Source organism: Lolium perenne, chromosome 7 (genome assembly GCF_019359855.2).
Source record: "Lolium perenne isolate Kyuss_39 chromosome 7, Kyuss_2.0, whole genome shotgun sequence".
Taxonomy (NCBI): Eukaryota; Viridiplantae; Streptophyta; class Magnoliopsida; order Poales; family Poaceae; genus Lolium; species Lolium perenne.
Window position 1 is genome coordinate 308,547,298 of NC_067250.2, and position 26,555 is coordinate 308,573,852.

Consider the following 26,555-nt stretch of genomic DNA (forward strand, 5'->3'; position numbering starts at 1 on the left):
TTTTTCAGTATGATGACTTAAGTAAACGTGCGTCTGTGATAATCTAACTATATTTACCTCTCGTCTAGGCACTTCAGAACAACCAATACTGCCTCAGAATATGGCTCTAAAAAGGGTTGCACCCTGGAAAATTTTTAAGCATAAAACTTCGGTAAAAATCAAACGTGACGAGCTGCGTGGTCTCACCAATTTATGCAGTGCTGATCCAGGGGTGTAATCCTCCTCTGTATTATTAAAATATGGTGTGGGTGGTGGTTCAACGGTGGGATCAGTATCTGTCGATCCATCGGTCCTAATCCGAATTGATGGCGCCGGGGTCAGACCCTGCGTAGACGCGTGTGCGATTGCAAAAAATATTCGCAAAAATCGTAACAAAAAACACTACGACAAGCATTTTGACCTTACAGCAGCTATTGCTCCACCCAAGAAATGCTTGAGCGCATTAACAGTGTGCCTTTCGATCTCTGCCACGTTAGTAGTCCTGGGTGGCAAAAGTAAAATATGATGTAAAAGGGCTAACGAAAAAATGAAATTGTTTACAAAATGTGTTTTCCAGCGAACGATGTTACCATTTTTAGTTACCTGCAGCTATTGGCTGATATGGACAGATTACCATCTATGATGCTTATGACGCCGGACAGAATGACTAAAACTGAAGGCTTATGACTCTATCCCTGTACTTAGAGCATCTCCAACAGGCGCGCTAAAAGCCCCGCGCGGCAAAAAAACCACCGGTTTGCCGCGCGCGGACGCTGCCGCGCTGCTCCAGCGGAGGCGGGAAAACGGCGCGCGCACTAAAACTTTTGCCGCCCGCGCGCTTTCACGCTATCCCGCGCGGGAAGTCTGCCGCGTGCGCTGCCGCGCGCGCAATAAAGACGACACGCGCGAAGCGGCCAACTGCCACTCCTCCCACGCGTCTTCCTCCCGCGCCTCTCTCTCCCCGCCGCTCTCCCTCCCGCGCCGCGCCGCTCCGCCTCCGGCCGTTCCGCCTCCACGCGAAGATGCCGCCGCGCCGCCGCCCACCCTCCGGCTACCACGGCGTCCGGGCGCGGCCGAGCGGCCGATTCGACGCGGAGATCCGTTCCGGCGAGGAGTGGATCCGCCTCGGCACCTTCGACAGGGCGCACGAGGCGGCGCGGGCCTACGACGCCGTCGCGTGGCGGCTGGGCCGCAGCCGCCGCGCGATGAACTTCCACGACGTGTTCACGCGCGAGCAGGCGGAGATGCTCGCGCCGCCGCCGCCGATGATCACGCGGGAGGAGCAGCGCCGACAGCGGGAGCTGGAGCAGCGCCTGCTCATCGCCGAGCGCGATGAGGCGCTCTGCGTTGAATGGGCGTGCCGCTTCCCGGAGGACGTCGCCGCCACGACGGCCTTCTACGCGGAGAAAGAGAAGAAGGAGGAGGAGAAGGCGGCGGAGAAGGCGAAGAAAAAAGCTTCACGCGAGAAGCGCCGCGCCGAGTCCGCGGCGAGGAAGGCGGCGAGGGCCGCGAAGGCGGCGAGGAAGGCGGAGGAAAAGAAGAACGGCGCAGGGCTGTCGACGATCGTCCTCTCCTCCTCCTCCTCCTTCGAGTGGACGACGACGTCGGTGTCGGAGACGACTCCGAGCAGCTCGGACTTCGACTGGGACTCCTCCGAGTAGTATCATAGAACTTTTATAATATATGTCGCATTGTATCGTACAACTTTTATAATATATTCGTATTTTCGATCAAAATTTCATAGTTTGTTCGATTTAAATTTTCAAAAAACGGTCGGATTTAGCACTTTATACCGCGCGCTGCAAAATAGCGCCTCTGCCGGAGGTGCGTTTTTCGCACAGCAACGCGCGCTGGAAAATAGCGCCTCTGCCGCGGGCAAATTCGCTAACACGCGCGTGTTATCACCAGAATTTGACCGGACCAGAGGTGGGCCGCGATCAAGATTGGGCTTGAAGAATATACATGGAAGAAATACGTGAACCGGCCTTGTACACGAAGTTTGGGCTAGTTTGCCCTTGTACCTGTAAATATAGTAGGATACGTGTCAGTTAGATAGAATTTGGCTCGTGCACGGTTGGGATTATTCCCACGTTAGAAAGTCTACGGACTATAAATATGTATCTAGGGTTATTGAGAAAAACAACAATCACGTTCATCACAAACCAATATAGGCGCATCGCCAACCCCTTTGTTTCGAGGGTTTCTTCCGGGTAAGCATCATGCTGCCTAGATCGCATCTTGCGATCTAGGCAGTACACGTTTATTTATCGTTCATGCGTTGCTCGTGCTGAAGCCTTGTTGATGGCGAGCAACATAGCTATCATAGATGTGTTAGGGTTAGCATTGTTTTACCACGATACATGCTTTCGTCCATGCAACCCTTAGACGTCTAGCCGCCCTTACACCTATCTTAGGTGTAAGGGCGGCACCTTGCTTGATCATTATCTAGTAGATCCGATCCATTATGATTGCTCCTTGTTCTTCAAGGATTAGTTTAATATCTGCATAGTTAGGCCTTGCAAACGGGTTGAAGGATCCAGTAGCACGTAGGGTGTAGTTTGCTAGCCCTAGACAAGATGTTCCGGGGATCAACTTCATGTTGGTTTTTAGGCCTTGTCTAGGGTCGGTTTATTATCACCGTGCGTGGCTGCCAGGCTCAATCACGCGTAGGATGTTCCGATTATGCGGTGAAAACCCTAAATCGTTGTAGGTCGTTTTAGCTATTTATCGATCAAGCAGGACCTCCATGTGATCGTAGACCTCATACGAACCATGGGTGGATCGGCTCCTTGAGCCGATTCACAGGACAACCTGAGAGCCGATCGAGGCTCGTATTTAATGTTTATGTGTATGCCATGCAGGAAACTAAGCGAAGCAAATCCATCACCTTCCTGATCAGGTATAGATCAGGTGGCACGCCCTTGCACCAGAATCGGGACGTGCGTACCAGGAGCTTTGCGGGACGTCGCTCGGAGGGACCAGGGCCAGCCGCAGCCCTAGGTTGTTCCCGGCTCTTCGTGTTGCCAGCCGTTGCTCGCCGGTGGGTTTCGGACGCCAACACATTCTGGCACGCCCGGTGGGACAGTCTTCGACATCAACTGCATCGCCATCTACATCTGAGATGGCGGAAGGTACTCCAGTCACGTACGAGGATCTGACTGACGAGCTCAAGAAGAAGTATGACGAGGTCAAAGCTATCCTCGAAGCCGACCTCATCGGCTCTTTCCAGAGGACCCGCTCACACGGCATCAGGTGGAGAGGGTTCTCGCCTGAAGGCGCGCTCGATGGAGTGGACCTGTCTACCCCTTCAGAAGAACGCACCAGGTCTCTGAGTCAGGAGATCAATTTCATGGTAGCTCATTCGCTACACCGCCATTCTGAGAGCCTGGTGAACACTTTGGAGCGTGTCGCCCTTCGGGTGATCCAGGAAATCATGAGGCATCAGTACTCTCCGTCAGGACCCGCTCTAGGGACTCACCAAGGAGAGATACCACTCCAGTCCCGACCACCGCTGCCATTCGCGTTGGCAGCACCAGAAGTGCCGAGTTCACCGGCATTCGTCGTCCACAAGATCGGTGGTGACCCTAGTGATTACCAGTTCTTGTATGAGGCGCCCAAGGAGATCCCTCGCGGATACACGTGCACATACGTGCCAGATTGCAGTGGCTGGGCACTCACGAACCAGACTACAACAGCAGGGACTTCCGGAACAGCAGGAGGAGCTTCTGGATCAGAACTTGAGAAGCAGACGTGGCTAGCTAAGTACGCCACTCCGACGAACCTCCAGAACTCAACTCCTGCAGCTGGCTCAGACCGTGAGAAGTAGACGTGGCTAGCTAAGTATGCCACGCCAACAAACCTCCAAGGCTCAACTCCTGCAGCTAGCTCAGAGCTTGAGAAGCAAGTGTGGCTGGCTAAGTACGCCACTCCAGCGAATCTTCAGAGCTCGACTCCTGCAGCCAGCACCGCAGATCAGATCAGTACAATCTTGAGAGACCAGTTCGGCATGGTGCCGAAAAGGAGGGCAATCGGCTATTCCAAGCCGTACCCCAACGAGTATGATTTGATCCCACTACCACCCAAATATCGGCTCCCTAAATTCTCCAAGTTTAGTGGGTCAGATGGCTCCAGTTCAATCGAGCATGTGAGCCGATATTTGGCGCAGCTGGGCACGATCTCAGCATCAGATGAACTACGTGTGAGGTTCTTTGCACAGTCCCTCACAGGATCGGCTTTCGGGTGGTACACCTCGCTGCCACCAGATTCAATCCGGACTTGGAAGCAGATGGAAGAGCAGTTCCACATGCAATATCATTCAGAGGCTTCCGAGGCTGGCATTGCCGATCTAGCACAAGTACGTCAGAAGCACGGAGAAACAGTGTCAGAGTACATCCAGCGCTTCAGGACCGTTAGGAACCGATGCTATTCGGCTCGTTTGACAGAAAAAGAAGCAGTCGAGTTGGCGGTGGTGGGTCTCGCATCGCCGATCAAGGATATGGCTTCCCAAGCCGACTACCCTTCACTGGCGCATATGGTTCAGAAACTATCATTATATGAACAGCGCCACCCAGACTTGTACCAGGACAAATTCAAGCGCGCAGTAGTCCTGGTTGAGGCCGATGAAGATGAAGGCTCTGCGGGAGATCAAGAGGTAGCAGTGGCTGAATGGACTCGGGGGGCAAGCCCCGTGTCCTGCAAGTGGGTTAAGCCACAAGGGCCTCCAAGAGGGTTTGACTTCGACGTGACCAAAGCTGAGCAAATTTTCGACCTCTTACTCAAGGAGAAGCAGCTAAAGTTACCCGAAGGCCTAAAAACCCCCACGGCACAGGAGTTGAACGGAAAGCCATACTGCAAATGGCATAACACGTTCACCCATACCACCAACGACTGCAGGGTGTGGCGTCAGCAGATCCAAATGGCGATAGAGCAAGGACGTCTAATCTTTAACCAATACGCCATGAAAGTCGACACACACCCCTTCCCCGCCGTTAACATGGTGGAATGCACTTACCCTGGGAGGTGCCAGCCAGGTTTCTCGTTCAGCATTAACATGGTAGGGCCTGGGCACCACTCTGGTAAGGACAGAGACGAGGGCAGCCGCTCTCGTAGCAAGGACAAGGAAGAAGCCGTTCCGCGCGATCGGCTCCGACACGATGGCAAGCGCTACATCACAGAGGGAGAAGTGAAGAATGTGCGATATCAACGACCTCTCTCTGATCATCTCCTCAACAAATATGTGAGTCAGTACGACCAACGCCGACGATGAAAGAGATCGTCTGGCTAACAGGGACGCCAGGAGACATCGTCGGCATGATCGAGACGAGGAGAGATGTGAGCGCCGTACCAAGAACGAGTCAAGAGAGCAAGATGACGTGGACAAGCACTGGGACTGTCCTTTCTTCAAACACTGCTGGGATTCAGGAATGAGCCGATTGCCTACAATCGGCAACTGCCCAGAATGTAGACAGAAGAAGAAGAGCACAGGAGGCGTGTCAGTGTTCAAGCGTCTGGGACCTCTCCCATCTCGGAACGAGCAAGCTGAGTCCTCTCGGGTGGAAGATCTCGAGGAGTTAGAAGATGACGATGAAGAGGAAGAAGATAAGTACCACCGGCCAAGGTGGTGCCCTGATGGACTCAGCCGTTCCCAAAAGCGTAGGGTTCAGCGACTACGTGGCTTGGAGGAAGCCGAAAGGTTATACCTGCACACGTTAAGGAAGGCGCGGCCCGATCTGGCCGCGAAAATTCAGCGAACTCTAGACGAAGAGGGTCGACCACAAAAGATGGAGTGGCGCCCGAAGCAAAGGAAAGTCGATGATGAGACATCGGCTGGTACAAACATGGTGTTCATCCTTCCAACGGAGTTTTGTGCTCCAGGATTAGACGAAGCACCTGTGGCACAACTTGACTGTGGCCCACGGCCAGTTATCTTCGAGAAGCCACGAGAAAGAAGCTACAGACACCTTAAAGCCCTGTACTTACGAGGTTATATCAATGGGCAACCTGTCAACAAGATGCTGGTGGACACCGGAGCGGCAGTCAACATCATGCCATACTCCATGCTACGTCGGTTGGGACGCTCTAGCTCGGATCTGATCAAGACCAACGTTACACTGAGCGATTTCAACGGCCAAGCATCTGAAGCACAAGGTGTTCTGAACGTGGATCTGACCGTAGGGAGGAAAACCATCCCTACGACATTCTTCATCGTCGACAGCAAGAGCACTTATGTTGTCCTGCTAGGCAGAGATTGGATCCACGCCAACTGTTGCATCCCATCTACAATGCACCAATGCTTGATACAGTGGGATGGAGATGAAGTCGAGGTCGTCCACGCAGATGACTCAGCCGAGATTTCAACGGCTGGCATGAACGTTTGGGAGACGGCAGGCCAAGAGCCACTCTCAGGCATCACTTTGGACGACTGCGAGCGCATCGACGTGACAAAAAACGGGGTGAGGCTGGTCTTATCCACCGGCCTGACCGTGTAACAAGAGCAAAAGCTATGGACGTACGTGGCAAGGCCGATCCTTGTGATCGGCCCCAAAAAATAAAAAGTAATGATCTTGTCTCAAGCATGTCACGTAGTCATAGTAAAGCAAGACCACGATGTAAACCTTCATTGAGCAATGCAACCAAAATGGGGGCCGATTCCGGTAATCGGCCCATATTATCCTTACCACACGTTTTCCCTGTGTTCAGTGTCGATCTAACAGGTGACGGAAAGCTAGGGTATGGGTTTACATCGGCTGATGAGCTAGAAGAAGTCGACATTGGTCCTGGGGATAAGCCACGACCAACTTTCATCAGCAAAAAGTTAGATCCATATCTCAGGAGCCAGATGATAGCTCTTTTAAAAGAGTACCCGGATTGCTTTGCATGGGATTACACAGAGATGCCTGGGTTAGACAGGAGCATCATTGAGCATCGGCTCCCTCTAAAGAAAGGATTTCGGCCATTCCAACAACGAGCACGTCAGATGAAGGCCGAAATTCTCGAAGAAGTCAAGAAAGAGATCGAGAAAATGCTAGCCGCCGGGTTCATCAGGCCATGCAGGTACGCTGAATGGATCTCCAGTATCGTACCTGTAGAGAAAAAGGACGGCCGATGGCGCGTGGCCATAGATTTCCGAGATCTCAACAGAGCCACTCCAAAGGATGAATACCCAATGCCTGTGGCAGAAACATTGATCAATGCAGCTGCTGGCCACAATGTGTTGAGTTTCATGGATGGCAACGCCGGCTACAACCAGATCTTCATGGCTCCAGAAGATATACACAAGACTGCATTCAGAGTACCAGGGTCGGCGGGCTTGTTTGAATACGTGGTCATGACTTTTGGGCTGAAGAATGCCGGTGCAACGTACCAACGAGCCATGAATTATATTTTTCATGATCTGATCGGCAAGTTGGTGGAAATCTACATCGATGACGTGGTAGTCAAGTCTGTTTCCATGGAGGGACACTTGGATGATTTACGACGCATCCTAGACCGAACTCGTAAATTCGGACTGAGAATAAATCCAAAGAAGTGTGCCTTTGGTGTGACGGCCGGTCAGTTCCTAGGTTTTCTGGTTCATGAACGAGGAATTAAGATCGGCCTGAAAAGTCAAGAGGCAGTACGTACCATGCAGCCTCCTACCACGAAGAAGGAGCTCCAACGTCTTATCGGCAAGATCAACTTCGTCAGACGATTCATCTCTAACCTGTCAGGACGAATTGAGCCGTTCATGGCGTTGGTGAAGATTAAGTCTGATGACGAGTTTCACTGGGGGGCAGAACAGCAGCAGACGTTTGACGAGATTAAGCGGTATCTAACAACGCCGCCTGTGCTAGTTCCACCCCAGCAAGACAGGCCGTTCTATATCTACTTGTCAGTGGCTGACACGTCCATCGCCTCGGTGGTGGTACAACTCTACGAGGGTCAATGTTCAAAAAATCAACCGATTTTCCGATTAATCGGACGATTAATCGTGAATCGTAGGGTAGGCGATAAGATTTTGCCATATCGTTGGTGCTTCGCGTTTGGAGCGTTTAATCGCTCTGACAAGCGATAAATCGGCCAAAATCCGATAAATCGCTCAAATCCTGTGAGGCAAAAATTCTAAAGAATTCAAAACGTCCACCGCCCTTCCTAATTAGTGCTACTCGATACGTACGCCCGCCGCTCTCCATAACTTCCCGTGCTCGATAGGGCCGCCCGCCGGTCGATAGATAGGGCCGCCCGCTCGTATCTTGCCTCCGCCAGTTTCCGATGCGAGTATGCAACCCATCGGCGCCGCCAGCATGTTCACCTTATTCTCGTCCTCCTTCCAATCCATCTAGATTCCCACCGTCCTCATCTTCTTCGGCCCGTCCCGTCCAGGTGAAGGAGGCAGCAGCTCGACCAAGGCCGGCGGTTCTCCGACAGCAGTGCTCCGCTTGTGTCCCTCCCGCAAACAGCAGCCAAGAGGCCAAGACCAACGCCAGCGTCCCTCCCTACAGCAATTCTTCCATCCACAGTCTCTTCTCTCTCTCTCTTACTGTGAAGATCTATTCAGATGTACGTTTCTTTCTCTTTCATCAGCTTTTGAGAACAATGAGTGTCAACGTGAGAGAGAGAACCTGATGCTTGTTCGCTTATTTTCTTACTTTGCTTTGTTAGAGAACTTCTATGGCTATCCTATTTTCGTGATATTTCATATTTGTGTCTATAATTATGAACGATTTGGAAATATGAAGTTTCAGAGCATCCACTACTGGTTGTTTTCATCTTTATATTTGTGCACAGACTCGGATGCAAAATGTAGAACTGCAATATTTTTTTTTTTCATATTATAATATAGAATATTCAATGCTTAGATTTAGAGATCTGACAAAAAGCTAGCCGATAAATAGTTGACCGATAAAATCGATTAATCGGCCGATAAGCGATTAATCTCTCATCGGAGGCCGGCCGATCAGTTACCAATTAGCGATATCTTGAACATTGACGAGGGTGTTGAAAAGGTCGTATTCTACCTCAGCAGGAGGATGTTGGATACAGAGACAAGGTATCCTGAGGTCGAGAAGTTATGCCTATGCCTGTTTTTCACCTGCACCAAGCTTCATCATATCCTTTTGACGGCAGAAATCATCGTCATATGCAAGTCAGACGTTGTCAAGCACGTGCTGCCGGCTCCTGTTTTGAAAGGCCGACTTGGTAAGTGTATGTTTGCGTTATCGGAATTCGATCTCCGGTATCAGCCTGCGAAAGCAGTCAAGGGACAAGCGTTGGCCAATCTCATAGCTGAGCGGATTAATACTAATATAGCAGCACTATCTGTACGTGCATGGGCTATGTTCTTCGATGGATCGGCTTGTGACGACGGTTGTGGCATCGGCATTTTGCTCGTGTCGCCTCGGGGGGCAAATTATTCCTTCTCCATCAGGCTATCTACCCCTTGCACTAACAATGTTGCCGAGTATGAGGCAGTACGCAGGGGAATGGAGTTGCTTTTGGAAGCCGGGGCAGAAGCGGTGGAGCTTTTTGGAGACTCGAAGTTGGTGATCTCCCAGCTCATAGATGAGTACAAGTGCGAGAGTGAGTCACTCTTCCCATATTGGATGGAATGCCGCGAGCTGATGACAAAATTTCGGTACATCAACTTCAATTGGGTCCCAAGATCTCAAAATACCGAGGCCAACGATCTCGCACAGATGGTGTCAGGCTATAAGGACATACCAGACGGGTCAGAAATTCAGGTGCAGTTCCTAGAACAGGATGACTGGAGAGCCGATATCTTCAATTACTTGAAGGATTCGGCTCGGGGGGCACCTAAATGGATAAGATACAAGGCCATGAAATATGTCCTTATAGGAGATGACATGTTCTACAGGACGTTGGAAGGGTTACTGCTCAAGTGCCTGGGACCAACTGAGTCTAATCGGCTCCTACATGAGGTGCATGAAGGCGCCTGTGGAACTCACCAATCGGCTCATAAGATGAAGTGGCTGATCAGGCGATCAGGGTTTTATTGGCCCACCATGCTTGAGGATTGCTTCAAGTACTACAAGGGATGCCAAGCGTGTCAGATGTTCGGGAAGATTCAGATGGTACCCGCATCAGCAATGAATCCCATCATCAAGCCTTGGCCATTCCGAGGTTGGGGCATGGATATGATCGGCAAAATCCATCCTGCGTCGAGCAAAGGCCACGAGTGGATCCTGGCCATTACAGATTACTTCACCAAATGGGTGGAGGCCGTCCCTATGAAGAAGGTAAAATCAGAAGATGTTATCAAATTTGTGAAAGAACACGTCATTCATAGGTTCGGGATTCCTCAAACCATCACGACCGATGGAGGTTCGGTCTTCATCTCTAAAGAATTCAGAAAATTCTGTGATGAGATGGGAATTAAGCTGATTCGATCATCTCCATACTATGCCCAAGCCAACGGGCAGGCTGAAGCGTCCAATCAGAGCCTGATCAAGCTGATTAAGAGGAAAATTGACGAGAACCCTAGGGTTTGGCATGAAACATTGTCAGAAGCTTTGTGGGCCTATCGCATGTCATACCATGGAGCTATAAAAACTTCGCCATACCAGCTCATCTATGGGCAGGAAGCCGTATTGCCTTGGGAAATTACGACTGGATCAAGACGTGTCACATTTCAGAATGACCTGACAGCTGAAGAATATGCAGCTCTGATGAGTGATACTATTGAGGATGCAACGGAACTTAGACTTTGGTCGTTGGAGAAGATTAAAGAGAACAAAGCCAGGGTAGCTCGTGCATACAATAAGAAGGTGAGACCAAAGGAGTTCCAAGTTGGTGATCTAGTATGGGAAGCAGTGTTGCCATTAGGAACCAAGGATAAAGCATATGGCAAATGGTCTCCTAATTGGCACGGTCCATACAAAGTCGTCCAGGTTTTGAAGGGTAATGCATACATGCTGGAGCAGCTGGACGGCGCCAAGTTCCCAGCAGCTGTCAATGGTCAGCACCTCAAGAAATATTTCCCAAGCATGTGGGATGATGGACAGTAAAACATGAGGGCCGATGTATAAAATCAGCCAGTTAAAAAAAATTTATATACAAATCACAGCCGATGCGCAGACATCGACTTGAGAAATATGGATGCCAGTACAGCCGATGCACGGACATCGACTTCAGAATAATAAAAAGCCGATGCATTGCCATCGACTCTAGATAGAACAAGCTCAATTGAGCAGGTTAACAGATCAATTTCAAGCTAGAGCCCATGGCATTTGAGATGTTTCTCTCGTTGGATTTGCTGAATCTGTGCGTTTGAAATTTGAGGATGGCGTGGACACGGATGAGATCTGTTTGACCGTGCGAATAGGCAACTGTTGGCCTCAAATCGTGTTTAGGGTGCAAGCCGATGCCCTGCCATCGGCTCTTTGTGCAGCAACTTCGTTTGACAATCGGCAAAATTAACAAGAGAGCGAAAATTAATAGAGGAATATTTTCTTCATTAATAAAGGAGATTTCTTACAAGGAAAGAGCTGATTACTCAAGGGAGGAAGAACAAAAGAAAGGCCTATTGGCCAATCTACTACTACTACTAGGCCTATACTAGTAGATCCTAGTCTACGGGCCGTCGCTGCCCTCGTCGTCGTCAGAGCTCTCGTCGGCGCTGCTGCCGGCGGGCTCCTCGTCACTGCTCCAGCGGCCCCCAGTGGGGGCCTCATCATCTTCATCGTCGACGTCGTCGTCGTCTTCGTCGTCGTCTGACCCGGCGCGGAAACGCTTCGCCGGCGGGTAATCCTCGAGGGAGTCGTCGTCGTCGTCTTCCTCCTCCTCTTCCTCGGAGGAGGTGTAATCGTCCCAGGAGAACGAGTCGTCCTCGCTCCCCGATTCCAGTTCCCCATCGGCGAGGAACTGGAGCTCTTCTTCTCCGCTGGTCAAGGACTTGTCGTCCTCGGACCAGACGGAGGAAGCGTGGTCCTCCTGGTCCCACTCCTCTGGGGCGCGCTCGTCGTGCGCCTCCATCTGAGCCGCCATCGGATCCCACTCTGGCGTGGGTTCGCGGGAGGAGGAGGAGGAGGAGAAGGACTGGGAGGAGAGATCCGACGAGGCGGAGGAGGAAGAGGAGAAAGACATTGCTCTGAGATTGGGGTTTCTTGGTGCCGATGGCCAGAGCAGAGCAAGGGGATGAAGTGGCGAAATTGTTTGGAGTGGTTAAATAAAAGGGGATATAGTGGAGATTCAATGCCACAGCAGTTTCCGAGGAAGTGGTGCCCAAAAGAAAAAAAACAACAACGGTCAAATCACGCGGAGAAGTTGAGAAGGCGAGGCATCATGATGAAGGATACTGCGACGGTTTTGCCCTGCCACGACATGACCCGACGAAGAAAAAGCAGAGTGATTTTGGAATTATCAATTCCAAAACCAGGGGGGCATGTGTTATCACCAGAATTTGACCGGATCAGAGGTGGGCCGCGATCAAGATTGGGCTTGAAGAATATACATGGAAGAAATACGTGAACCGTCCTTGTACACGAAGTTTGGGCTAGTTTGCCCTTGTACCTGTAAATATAGTAGGATACGTGTCGGTTAGATAGAATTTGGCTCGTGCACGGTTGGGATTATTCCCACGTTAGAAAGTCTATGGACTATAAATATGTATCTAGGGTTATTGAGAAAAACAACAATCACGTTCATCACAAACCAATCTAGGCGCATCGCCAACCCCTTTGTTTCGAGGGTTTCTTCCGGGTAAGCATCATGCTGCCTAGATCGCATCTTGCGATCTAGGCAGTACACGTTTATTTGTCGTTCATGCGTTGCTCGTGCTGAAGCCTTGTTGGTGGCGAGCAACGTAGCTATCAAAGATGTGTTAGGGTTAGCATTGTTTTACCACGATACATGCTTTCGTCCATGCAACCCTTAGACGTCTAGCCGCCCTTACACCTATCTTAGGTGTAAGGGCGGCACCTTGCTTGATCATTATCTAGTAGATCCGATCCGTTATGATTGCTCCTTGTTCTTCAAGGATTAGTTTAATATCTGCATAGTTAGGCCTTGCAAACGGGTTGAAGGATCCAGTAGCACGTAGGGTGTAGTTTGCTAGCCCTAGACAAGATGTTCCGGGGATCAACTTCATGTTGGTTTTTAGGCCTTGTCTAGGGTCGGTTTGTTATCACCGTGCGTGGCTGCCAGGCTCAATCACGCGTAGGATGTTCCGATTATGCGGTGAAAACCCTAAATCGTTGTAGGTCGTTTAGCTATTTATCGATCAAGCAGGACCTCCATGTGATCGTAGACCTCATACGAACCATGGGTGGATCGGCTCGTTGAGCCGATTCACAGGACAACCTGAGAGCCGATCGAGGCTCGTATTTAATGTTTATGTGTATGCCATGCAGGAAACTAAGCGAAGCAAATCCATCACCTTCCTGATCAGGTATAGATCAGGTGGCACGCCCTTGCACCAGCATCGGGACGTGCGTACCAGGAGCTTTGCGGGCCGTCGCTCGGAGGGACCAGGGCCAGCCGCAGCCCTAGGTTGTTCCCGGCTCTTCGTGTTGCCAGCCGTTGCTCGCCGGTGGGTTTCGGACGCCAACAGTGCGCTAACGGTATACAGCGCGCCGAATCGCGCGTTTACAGCGCCAGATTTTACAGCTCCTGTTGGAGATGCTCTTACCTGTTAATATGGTTCGGCGAGATGTCTTCTTCTCCCAGTGATGGAAACTGCCATAAAAAATTATTTTTGGTTAAACTTTACAACGCATGCATGTATCCATTTGTTACAAATGTGTAAGCCGTATGCGGTGAGTGTATTTCGAAACTTACTCCAAATCGAGCGAGCACGGGGCCATCTGCTCCAAGCTGTAAATCCATGCTAGACGCAGGATCATCGTCCTCTGGGGTGAACGCAAAGTTATCATAGACATTATAATCTTCAAGCGGGGACAGACCTTGGTTGTGGTAATCCATTTAGTTGAGGAAAGATAGTTGGTGAGATCATTCGTAAGGTTAGAGCAGGGTAACTGACATGTTATAGCAATAGAAGAGCTGCGAGTTTGATGTGAGTTCGGATCATTACCTCTGGAGCCTGGCTGCTTTTCCTTCCGTAGTTCTCTTCTTTTTCCTACTACGAAGACTTGATGTACATTGATAACGGCAGTTGCGAGTCGACAACGTGTATGTAACCTCACTATATATAGCTCAAGTGCTAATCGCAAACGTCCAAAAATTTCTTAACTATTGTTACATCAATAAAAACCATCCAAAGCCTATTTCCGCACATATTTGGCAGGCTGGTTACCATCTCCCGAACGGGTGCGACATTTCGCGTGCATATTTTTATAAGGCCGTACGCGTGTGGCCCGTCTAGACGATGTTTGAAACTAGCACCGCGTTGATTTGTTCTTGCTGATCGCACTCCAATGAATGCACATGCATGGTATCTGCAGCTACCAAACGCTGGTGACAAGGGCAGCTAGCCTCCACTCAATTGGCTATATGTGGTGCTAACTTTTTCTACAGTTACATGTAGACTAGCTAGACTTCGATAAATGTGAATGCATGCATCATTATGTACTTCACGTGTCCATAGAACGCGTCAATCAAGGCGGGCAGCGTGGAGCTCGGACAAGCCAGTGTCCACCGAAGTTGACGCCGAAAAAAAAAACTTCACCTCATCGTATGTGTCTGTCATCTGAAAAGATAACGCTTCTGTTGAGCTGCCTTGATACTATCCGATTTTTTTGATAATATGGGAACTTAGAACTTACGTCGTGGTCTATCTAACCATGTGTGTCTACTTAACACATTTTTTTAATCCATCGTCCATTTTTTTGCATGCAGGAAAAAATAAGCTAACGTGAAAATAGTCATGCATATAAGTTCGAAGAATTCCAGGAGTTCCAATTATTACACGTGAGATAAATGCAGGAAATGATTGTAGTGGTAGTAAACATCCAATTGCATGCTCCCCCTCGAAGAGCCTAGTTTGGGAATAGGATGTCGCCTACAAAAATGTCTGATATTTATCACCAGCAAACATCAGATCGTATTGATAAGGCCTCAGAAAGGCAGAGACGACATGGAGATTGTTAGCCAGCTCTTCTATGTGCACTCCTTCCATCCCATTGGACCTTGTAAATACATTCAGGTTTTTTCAGTATGATGACTTAAGTAAACGTGCCTCTGTGATAATCTAACTATATTTACCTCTCGTGTAGGCACTTCAGAACAACCAATACTGCCTCAGAATATGGCTCTAAAAAGGGTTGCACCCTGGAAAATTTTTAAGCATAAATTTTCGGTAAAAATCAAACGTGACGAGCTGCGTGGTCTCACCAATTTATGCAGTGCTGATCCAGAGGTGTAATCCTCCTCTGTATTATTAAAATATGGTGTGGGTGGTGGTTCAACGGTGGGATCAGTATCTGTCCATCCATCGGTCCTAATCCGAATTCCTGGCGCCGGGGTCAGGCCATGCGTAGACGCGTGTGCGATTGCAAAAAATATTCGCAAAAATCGTAACAAAAAACACTACGACAAGCATTTTGACCTTACAGCAGGTATTGCTCCACCCAAGAAATGCTTGAGCGCATTAACAGTGTGCCTTTCGATCTCTGCCACGTCAGTAGTCCTCGGTGGCAAAAGTAAAATACGATGTAAAAGGGCTAATGAAAAAATAAAATTGTTTACAAAATGTGTTTTCCATCGAACGATGTTACCATTTTTAGTTACCTGCAGCTATTGGCTGATATGGACAGATAACCATCTATGATGCTTATGACGCCGGACAGAATGATTAAAATCGAAGGCTTATGACTCTATCCCTGTACTTACCTGTTAATATGGTTCGGCGAGATGTCTTCTTCTCCCAGTGATGGAAACTGCCATAAAAATTTATTTTTGGTTAAACTTTACAACGCATGCATGTATCCATTTGTTACAAATGTGTAAGCCGTATGCGGTGAGTGTATTTCAAAACTTACTCCGAATCGAGCGAGCACGGGGCCATCTGCTCCAAGCTGTAAATCCATGCTAGACGCAGGGTCATCGTCCTCTGGGGTGAACGCAAAGTTATCATAGACATTGTAATCTTCAAGCGGGGACAGACCTTGGTTGTGGTAATCCATTTAGTTGAGGAAAGATAGTTGGTGAGATCATTCGTAAGGTTAGAGCAGGGTAACTGACATGTTATAGAACAATAGAAGAGCAGCGAGTTTGATGTGAGTTTGGATCATTACCTCTGGAGCCTGGCTGCTTTTCCTTCCGTAGTTCTCTTCTTTTTCCTACTACGAAGACTTGATGTACATTGATAATGGCAGTTGCGAGCCGATAACGTGTATGTAACCTCACTATATATAGCTCAAGTGCTAATCGCAAACGTCCAAAAATTTCTTAACTATTGTTACATCAATAAAAACCATCCAAAACCTATTTCCGCACATATTTGGCAGGCTGGTTACCATCTCCCGAACGTGTGCGACATTTTGCGTGCATATTTTTATAAGGCCGTACGCGTGTGGCCCGTCTAGACGATGTTTGAAACTAGCACCGCGTTGATTTGTTCTTGCTGATCGCACCCCAATGAATGCACATGCATGGTATCTGCAGCTACCAAACGCTGGTGACAAGGGCAGCTAGCCTCCACTCAATTGGCTATATGTGGTGCTAACTTTTTCTACAGTTACATGTAGACTAGCTAGACTTCGATAAATGTGAATGCATGCATCATTATGTACTTCACGTGTTCATAGAACGCGTCAATCAAGGCGGGCAGCGTGGAGCTCGGACAAGCCAGTGTCCACCGAAGTTGACGCAAACAAAAAAAACTTCACCTCATCGTATGTGTCTGTCATCTGAAAAGATAACGCTTCTGTTGAGCTGCCTTGATACTATCCGATTTTTTTTATAATATGGGAACTTAGAACTTACGTCGTGGTCTATCTAACCATGTGTGTCTACTTAACACATTTTTTTAATCCATCGTCCATTTTTTTGCATGCAGGAAAAAATAAGCTAACGTGAAAATAGTCATGCATATAAGTTCGAAGAATTCCAGGAGTTCCAATTATTACACGTGAGATAAATGCAGGAAATGATTGTAGTGGTAGTAAACATCCAATTGCATGCTCCCCCTCGAAGAGCCTAGTTTGGGAATAGGATGTCGCCTACAAAAATGTCTGATATTTATCACCAGCAAACATCAGATCGTATTGATAAGGCCTCAGAAAGGCAGAGACGACATGGAGATTGTTAGCCAGCTCTTCTATGTGCACTCCTTCCATCCCATTGGACCTTGTAAATACATTCAGGTTTTTTCAGTATGATGACTTAAGTAAACGTGCGTCTATGATAATCTAACTATATTTACCTCTCGTCTAGGCACTTCAGAACAACCAATACTGCCTCAGAATATGGCTCTAAAAAGGGTTGCACCCTGGAAAATTTTTAAGCATAAAACTTCGGTAAAAATCAAACGTGACGAGCTGCGTGGTCTCACCAATTTATGCAGTGCCGATCCAGGGGTGTAATCCTCCTCTGTATTATTAAAATATGGTGTGGGTGGTGGTTCAACGGTGGGATCAGTATCTGTCCATCCATCGGTCCTAATCCGAATTGCTGGCGCCGGGGTCAGGCCATGCGTAGACGCGTGTGCGATTGCAAAAAATATTCGCAAAAATCGTAACAAAAAACACTACGACAAGCATTTTGACCTTACAACAGGTATTGCTCCACCCAAGAAATGCTTGAGCGCATTAACAGTGTGCCTTTCGATCTCTGCCACGTCAGTAGTCCTCGGTGGCAAAAGTAAAATACGATGTAAAAGGGCTAATGAAAAAATAAAATTGTTTACAAAATGTGTTTTCCATCGAACGATGTTACCATTTTTAGTTACCTGCAGCTATTGGCTGATATGGACAGATAACCATCTATGATGCTTATGACGCCGGACAAAATGATTAAAATCGAAGGCTTATGACTCTATCCCTGTACTTACCTGTTAATATGGTTCGGCGAGATGTCTTCTTCTCCCAGTGATGGAAACTGCCATAAAAATTTATTTTTGGTTAAACTTTACAACGCATGCATGTATCCATTTGTTACAAATGTGTAAGCCGTATGCGGTGAGTGTATTTCAAAACTTACTCCAAATCGAGCGAGCACGGGGCCATCTGCTCCAAGCTGTAAATCCATGCTAGACGCAGGGTCATCGTCCTCTGGGGTGAACGCAAAGTTATCATAGACATTGTAATCTTCAAGCGGGGACAGACCTTGGTTGTGGTAATCCATTTAATTGAGGAAAGATAGTTGGTGAGATCATTCGTAAGGTTAGAGCAGGGTAACTGACATGTTATAGAACAATAGAAGAGCAGCGAGTTTGATGTGAGTTCGGATCATTACCTCTGGAGCCTGGCTGCTTTTCCTTCCGTAGTTCTCTTCTTTTTCCTACTACGAAGACTTGATGTACATTGATAATGGCACTTGCGAGCCGACAACGTGTATGTAACCTCACTATATATAGCTCAAGTGCTAATCGCAAACGTCCAAAAATTTATTAACTATTGTTACATCAATAAAAACCATCCAAAACCTACTTCTGCACATATTTGGCAGGCTGGTTACCATCTCCCGAACGGGTGCGACATTTCGCGTGCATATTTTTATAAGGCCGTACACGTGTGGCCCGTCTAGACGTTGTTTGAAACTAGCACTGCGTTGATTTGTTCTTCCTCACCGCACCCCAATGAATGCACATGCATGGTATCTGCAGCTACCAAACGCTGGTGACAAGGGCAGCTAGCCTCCACTCAATTGGCTAGATGTGGTGCTAATTTTCCTAAACCCTACATACAAACTGGCTAGACTTCGATAAATGTTAATGCATGCATCATTATGTACTTCACGTGTCCACAGAACGCGTTAATCAAGGCGGGCAGCGTGGAGCTCGGACAAGCCAGTGTCCACCGAAGTTGACGCCGAAAAAAAACTTCACGTCATCGTATGTGTCTGTCATCTGAAAAGATAACGCTTCTGATGAGCTGCCTTGATACTATCCGATTTTTTTTTTATAATATGGGAACTTAGAACTTACGCCGTGGTCTATCTAACCATGTGTGTCTACTTAACACATTTTTTAAATCCATCATCCACTTTTTTTGCATGCAGGAAAAAATAAGCTAACGTGAAAATAGTCATGCATATAAGTTCGAAGCATTCCAGGAGTTCCAATTATTACACGTGAGATAAATGCAGCAAATGATTGTACTGGTACTGAACATCCAATTGCATGCTCCCCCTCGAAGAGCCTTGTTTGGGAATAGGATGTCGCCTACAAAAACGTCTGATATTTCACCAGCAAACATCAGATCTTATAGATAAGGCCTCAGAAAGGCAGGGACGACGTGGAGATTGTTCGTCGGCTCTTCTATGTGCACTCCTTCCATCCCATTGGACCTTGTAAATACATTAAGGTTTTTTCAGTATGATGACTTAAGTAAATGTGCTTCTGTGATAGTCTAACTATATTTACCTCTCGTGTAGGCACTTCAGAACAACCAATACTGCCTCAGAATATGGCTCTCCAACCGTTGCACCCTGGAATTTTTTTAAGCATAAAAGTTCGGTAAAAATCAAACGTGACGAGCTGCGTGGTCTCACCAATTTATGCAGTGCTGATCCAGGGGTGTAATCCTCCTATGTATTATTAAAATCTGGTGTGGGTGGTGGTTCAAAGGTGGGATCAGTATCTGTCCATCCATCGGTCCTAATCCGAATTGCTGGCGCCGGGGTCAGGCCCTGCGTAGATGCGTGTGCGATTGCAAAAAATATTCGCAAAAAGCGTAACAAAAAACACTACGACAAGCATTTTGACCTTACAGCAGGTATTGCTCCACCCAAGAAATGCTTGAGCGCATTAACAGTGTGTCTTTCGATCTCTTCCACGTCAGCAGTCCTGGGTGGCAAAAGTAAAATACGATGTAAAAGGGCTAACGAAAAAATGAAATTATTTACAAAATGTATTTTCCATCGGATGATGTTACCATTTTTAGTTACCTGCAGCTATTGGCTGATATGGACAGATAACCATCTATGAAGCTTATGACGCCGGACAGAATGACTAAAATCGAAGGCTTATGACCCTATCCCTCTACTTACCTGTTAATATGGTGCGGCGAGATATCTTCTTCTCCCAGTGACGGAAACTGCCAAAAAAAATTATTTTTGCTTAAACTTTACAACACATGCATGTATCTGTTTGTTACAAATGTGTAAGCCGTATGCGGTGAGTGTATTTCAAAACTTACTCCAAATCGAGCGAGCACGGGGCCATCTGCTCGAAGCTGTAAATCCATGCTAGACGCAGGGTCATCGTCCTCTGGGGTGAACGCAAAGTTATCATAGACATTGTAATCTTCAAGCGGGGACAGATCTTGGTTGTGGTAATCCATTTAGTTGAGGAAAGATAGTTGGTGAGATCATTCGTAAGGTTAGGGCAGGGTAACTGACATGTTATAGAACAATAGAAGAGCTGCGAGTTTGATGTGAGTTCGGATCATTACCTCTGGAGCCTGGCTGTTTTTCCTTCCGTAGTTCTCTTCTTTTTCCTACTACAAAGACTTGATGTACATTGATAATGGCAGTTGCGAGCCGACAACGTGTATGTAACCTCACTATATATAGCTCAAGTGCTAATCGCAAACGTCCAAAAATTTATTAACTATTGTTACATCAATAAAAACCATCCAAAGCCTACTTCCGCACATATTTGGCAGGCTGGTTACCATCTCCCGAACGGGTGCAACATTTCGCGTGCATATTTTTATAAGGCCGTACGCGTGTGGCACGTCTAGACGCTGTTTGAAACTAGCACCGCGTTGATTTGTTCTTGCTCACCGCACCCCAATTAATGCACATGCATGGTATCTGCAGCTACCAAACGCTGGTGACAAGGGCAGCTAGCCTCCACTCAATTGGCTAGATGTGGTGCTAATTTTTTCTACAGTTACATACAGACTGGCTAGACTTCGATAAATGTGAATGCATGTATCATTATGTACTTCACGTGTCCACAGAACGCGTCAATCAAGGCTGGCAGCGTGGAGCTCGGACAAGCCAGTGTCCACCGAAGTTGACGCCGAAAAAAACTTCACCTCATCGTATGTGTCTGTCATCTGAAAAGATAACGCTTCTGTTGAGCTGCCTTGATACTATCCGATTTTTTTGATAATATGGGATCGGAACTGAGAACTTACGTCGTGGTCTATCTAACCATGTGTGTCTACTTAACATATTTTTTAATCCATCATCCACTTTTTTTTTGCATGCACGAAAAAATAAGCTAACATGAAAATAGTCATGCATATAAGTTCGAAGAATTCCAGGAGTTCCAATTATTACACATGAGATAAATGCAGGAAATGATTGTAGTGGTAGTAAACATCCAATTGCAGGCTCCCCCTCGAAAAGCCTAGTTTGGGAATAGGATGTCGCCTATAAAAACGTCTGATATTTATCACCAGCAAACATCAGATCATATATATAAGGCCTCAGAAAGGCAGAGACGACATGGAGATTGTTCGTCAACTCTTCTATGTGCACTCCTTCCATCCCATTGGACCTTGTAAATACATTCAGGTTTTTCAGTATGATGACTTAAGTAAACGTGCGTCTGTGATAGTCTAACTATATTTACCTCTCGTGAAGGCACTTCAAAACAACCAATACTGCCTCAGAATATGGCTCTCCAAGCGTTGCACCCTGGAAAAAATTTAAGCATAAAACTTCGGTAAAAATCAAACATGACGAGGTGCGTGGTCTCACCAATTTATGCAGTGTTGATCCAGGGGTGTAATCCTCCTCTGTATTATTAAAATATGGTGTGGGTGGTGGTTCAACGGTGGGATCAGTATCTGTCCATCCATCGGTCCTAATCCGAATTGCTGGCGCCGGGGTCAGGCCCTGCGTAGACGCGTGTGCGATTGCAAAAAATATTCGCAAAAATCGTAACAAAAAACACTACGACAAGCATTTTGACCTTACAACAGGTATTGCTCCACCCAAGAAATACTTGAGCGCATTAACAGTGTGCCTTTCGATCTCTGCCACGTCAGCAGTCCTGGTGGCAAAAGTAAAATACGATGTAAAAGGGCTAACGAAAAAATGAAATTGTTTACAAAATGTGTTTTCCATCGGACGATGTTACCATTTTTAGTTACCTGCAGCTATTGGCTGATATGGACAGATAACCATCTATGATGCTTATGACGCCGGACAGAATGACTAAAATCGAAGGCTTATGACTCTACCCCTGTACTTACCTGTTAATATGGTTCGGCGAGATGTCTTCTTCTCGCAGTGATGGAAAATACCATAAAAATTTATTTTTGGTTAAACTTGACAACCCATGCATGTATTCATTTGTTACAAATGTGTAAGTCGTATGCGGTGAGTGTATTTCGAAACTTACTCCAAATCGAGCGAGCACGGGGCCGTCTGCTCCAAGCTGTAAATCCATGCTAGACGCAGCGTCATCGTCCTCTGGGGTGAACGCAAAGTTATCATAGACATTGTAATCTTCAAGCGGGTACAGACCTTGGTTGTGGTAATCCATTTAGTTGAGGAAAGATAGTTGGTGAGATCATTCGTAAGGTTAGAGCAGGGTAACTGACATGTTATAGAACAATAGAAGAGCTGCGAGTTTGATGTGAGTTCGGATCATTACCTCTGGAGCCTGGCTGCTTTTCCTTCCGTAGTTCTCTTCTTTTTCCTACTACGAAGACTTGATGTACATTGATAAAGGCAGCTGCGAGCCGACAACGTGTATGTAACCTCACTATATATAGCTCAAATGCTAATCGCAAATGTCCAAAAATTTATTAACTATTGTTACATCAATAAAAACCATCCAAAGCCTACTTCCGCACATATTTGGCGGGCTGGTTACCATCTCCCGAACGGGTGCGACATTTCGCGTGCATATTTTTATAAGGCCGTACACGTGTGGCCCGTCTAGACGTTGTTTGAAACTAGCACTGCGTTGATTTGTTCCTCCTCACCGCACCCCAATGAATGCACATGCATGGTATCTGCAGCTACCAAATGCTGGTGACAAGGGCAGCTAGCCTCCACTCAATTGGCTAGATGTGGTGCTAATTTTCCTAAACCCTACATACAAACTAGCTAGACTTCGATAAATGTAAATGCATGCATCATTATGTACTTCACGTGTCCACAAAACGCGTTAATCAAGGTGGGCAGCGTGGAGCTCGGACAAGCCAGTGTCCACCGAAGTTGACGCCGAAAAAAAACTTCACGTCATCGTATGTGTCTGTCTGAAAAGATAACGCTTCTGATGAGCTTCCTTGATACTATCCGATTTTTTTTATAATATGGGAACTTAGAACTTACGCCGTGGTCTATCTAACCATGTGTGTCTACTTAACACATTTTTTAAATCCATCATCCACTTTTTTTGCATGCAGGAAAAAATAAGCTAACGTGAAAATAGTCATGCATATAAGTTCGAAGCATTCCAGGAGTTCCAATTATTACACGTGAGATAAATGCAGCAAATGATTGTACTGGTACTGAACATCCAATTGCATGCTCCCCTCGAAGAGCCTTGTTTGGGAATAGGATGTCGCCTACAAAAACGTCTGATATTTCACCAGCAAACATCAGATCTTATAGATAAGGCCTCAGAAAGGCAGGGACGACGTGGAGATTGTTCGTCGGCTCTTCTATGTGCACTCCTTCCATCCCATTGGACCTTGTAAATACATTAAGGTTTTTTCAGTATGATGACTTAAGTAAATGTGCTTCTGTGATAATCTAACTATATTTACCTCTCGTGTAGGCACTTCAGAACAACCAATACTGCCTCAGAATATGGCTCTCCAACCGTTGCACCCTGGAATTTTTTTAAGCATAAAAGTTCGGTAAAAATCAAACGTGACGAGCTGCGTGGTCTCACCAATTTATGCAGTGCTGATCTAGGGGTGTAATCCTCCTCTGTATTATTAAAATCTGGTGTGGGTGGTGGTTCAAAGGTGGGATTAGTATCTGTCCATCCATCGGTCCTAATCCGAATTGCTGGCACCGGGGTCAGGCCCTGCGTAGATGCGTGTGCGATTGCAAAAAATATTCGCAAAAAGCGTAACAAAAAACACTACGACAAGCATTTTGACCTTACAGCAGGTATTGCTCCACCCAAGAAATGCTTGAGCGCATTAACAGTGTGTCTTTCGATCTCTTCCACGTCAGCAGTCCTGGGTGGCAAAAGTAAAATACGATGTAAAAGGGCTAACGAAAAAATGAAATTATTTACAAAATGTGTTTTCCATCGGACGATGTTACCATTTTTAGTTACCTGCAGCTATTGGCTGATATGGACAGATAACCATCTATGAAGCTTATGACGTCGGACAGAATGACTAAAATCGAAGGCTTATGACCCTATCCCTCTACTTACCTGTTAATATGGTGCGGCGAGATATCTTCTTCTCCCAGTGACGGAAACTGCGAAAAAAAATTATTTTTGCTTAAACTTTACAACACATGCATGTATCTGTTTGTTACAAATGTGTAAGCCGTATGCGGTGAGTGTATTTCAAAACTTACTCCAAATCGAGCGAGCACGGGGCCATCTGCTCCAAGCTGTAAATCCATGCTAGACGCAGGGTCATCGTCCTCTGGGGTGAACGCAAAGTTATCATAGACATTGTAATCTTCAAGCGGGGACAGATCTTGGTTGTGGTAATTGATACGTCTCCGACGTATCGATAATTTCTTATGTTCCATGCCACATTATTGATGTTATCTACATGTTTTATGCACACTTTATGTCATATTCGTGCATTTTCTGGAACTAACCTATTAACAAGATGTCGAAGTGCCAGTTCCTGTTTTCTGCTGTTTTTGGTTTCAGTAATCCTAGTAACGAAATATTCTCGGAATCGGACGAAATCAATGCCCAAGTTCCTATTTTCACCGGAAGCATCCAGAACACCCGGGAAGGACCAGAGGGGGCACGGGCCCCCTGCACCATAGGCCGGCGTGGCCCAGGCCCTGGCCGCGCCGCCCTATGGTGTCGTCGCCCCTTCGACCCTCCTGCGCCGCCTCTTCGCCTATATAAAGCCCCTGGATCGAAAACCCTGATACGTTCGACGAAAACCACAGAAACCTTCCAGAGCCGCCGCCATCGCGAGGCCAAGATCTGGGGGACAGGAGTCTTTGTTCCGGCACGCTGCCGGAGCGGGGAAGTGCCCCCGGAAGGCTTCTCCATCGACACCGCTGCCATCTCCACCGCCATCTTCATCACCGCTGCTGCTCCCATGAGGAGGGAGTAGTTCTCCATCGAGGCTCGGGGCTGTACCGGTAGCTATGTGGTTCATCTCTCTTCCATGTACCTCAATACAATAATCTCATGAGCTGCCTTACATGATTGAGATTCATATGAGTTTGTATCACAATTTATCTATGTGCTACTCTAGCAATGTTATTAAAGTAGTTCTATTCCTCCTGCACGTGTGTAAAGGTGACAGTGTGTGCACCGTGTTAGTGCTTGGTTTATGCTATGATCATGATCTCCTGTAGATTATGAAGTTAACTATTGCTATGATAATATTGATGTGATCTATTCCTCCTACATATGCATGAAGGTGACAGTGTGCATGCTATGTTAGTACTTGGTTTAGTTGTATTGATCTATCTTACACTATAAGGTTACTTAAATATGAACAAATTGTGGAGCTTGTTAACTCCGGCATTGAGGGTTCGTGTAATCCTACGCAATGCGTTCATCATCCAACAAGAGTGTAGAGTATGCATTTATCTATTCTGTTATGTGATCAATGTTGAGAGTGTCCACTAGTGAAAGTGTAATCCCTAGGCCTTGTTCCTAAATACTGCTATCGCTGCTTCTTTACTGTTTTACTGCGTTACTACTGCTGCAATACCACCACCATCAACTACACGCCCGCAAGCTATTTTCTGGCACCGCTGCTACTGCTCATATTTATTCATACCACCTGTATTTCACTATCTCTTCGCCGAACTAGTGCACCTATTAGGTGTGTTGGGGACACAAGAGACTTCTTGCTTTGTGGTCGCAGGGTTGCATGAGAGGGATATCTTTGACCTCTTCCTCCCTGAGTTCGATAAACCTTGGGTGATCCACTTAAGGGAAAACTTGCTGCTGTTCTACAAACCTCTGCTCTTGGAGGCCCAACACTGTCTACAGGAAAAGGAGGGGGAAGTAGACATCAAGCTATTTTCTGGCGCCGTTGCCGAGGAGGAAAGGTAAAAGGTACTCACACTCCGGACCTCGGCTACCAAGCTATTTTCCGTCGTTGTAAGTACTCGAAGCTATTTCCTTTAGATCCTGCAATTGCATCTTTTTGTTTCTTGTTTACACTAGTTTGGCATAATGGACAAGAATGAGCTTCTTATTCTATTTCCTGATTTAAAACATGGATTGTTTGATGCGAAAATTAAAAAACCTATGGAATCTTATTTGCATGCTGGTAGTAATATTAGTATGAACGCTTTGAACACCATTGTTGATAATGATATAGAAAGTTCTAAGCTTGGGGAAGCTGGTTTTCATGATCTTTTTAGTCCCCCAAGCA

The 26,555-nt window shown here is 47.0% G+C and overlaps 2 long non-coding RNA genes across 3 annotated transcripts; both read right to left on the reverse strand.

The window, feature by feature from the left end:
* Window positions 1–17,684: 17,684 nt before the first annotated feature.
* On the reverse strand, window positions 17,685–20,140 carry LOC127311812 (uncharacterized). Of its 2 annotated transcripts, XR_011748928.1 has the most exons (7): window positions 20,083–20,140; window positions 19,804–19,879; window positions 19,585–19,722; window positions 19,457–19,521; window positions 18,328–19,380; window positions 18,073–18,197; window positions 17,685–17,970 (listed from the first exon to the last, which is right to left on the reverse strand). It is a non-coding gene; the product is annotated as an uncharacterized lncRNA (long non-coding RNA). The 2 variants fall into 2 exon arrangements; XR_011748927.1 differs by having other exon boundaries at window positions 19,585–19,879.
* A 3,891-nt stretch (window positions 20,141–24,031) lies between these two features.
* On the reverse strand, window positions 24,032–24,673 carry LOC139830039 (uncharacterized). The gene is made up of 3 exons (XR_011749808.1): window positions 24,547–24,673; window positions 24,398–24,444; window positions 24,032–24,194 (listed from the first exon to the last, which is right to left on the reverse strand). It is a non-coding gene; the product is annotated as an uncharacterized lncRNA (long non-coding RNA).
* Between the last annotated feature and the right edge of the window lie 1,882 nt (window positions 24,674–26,555).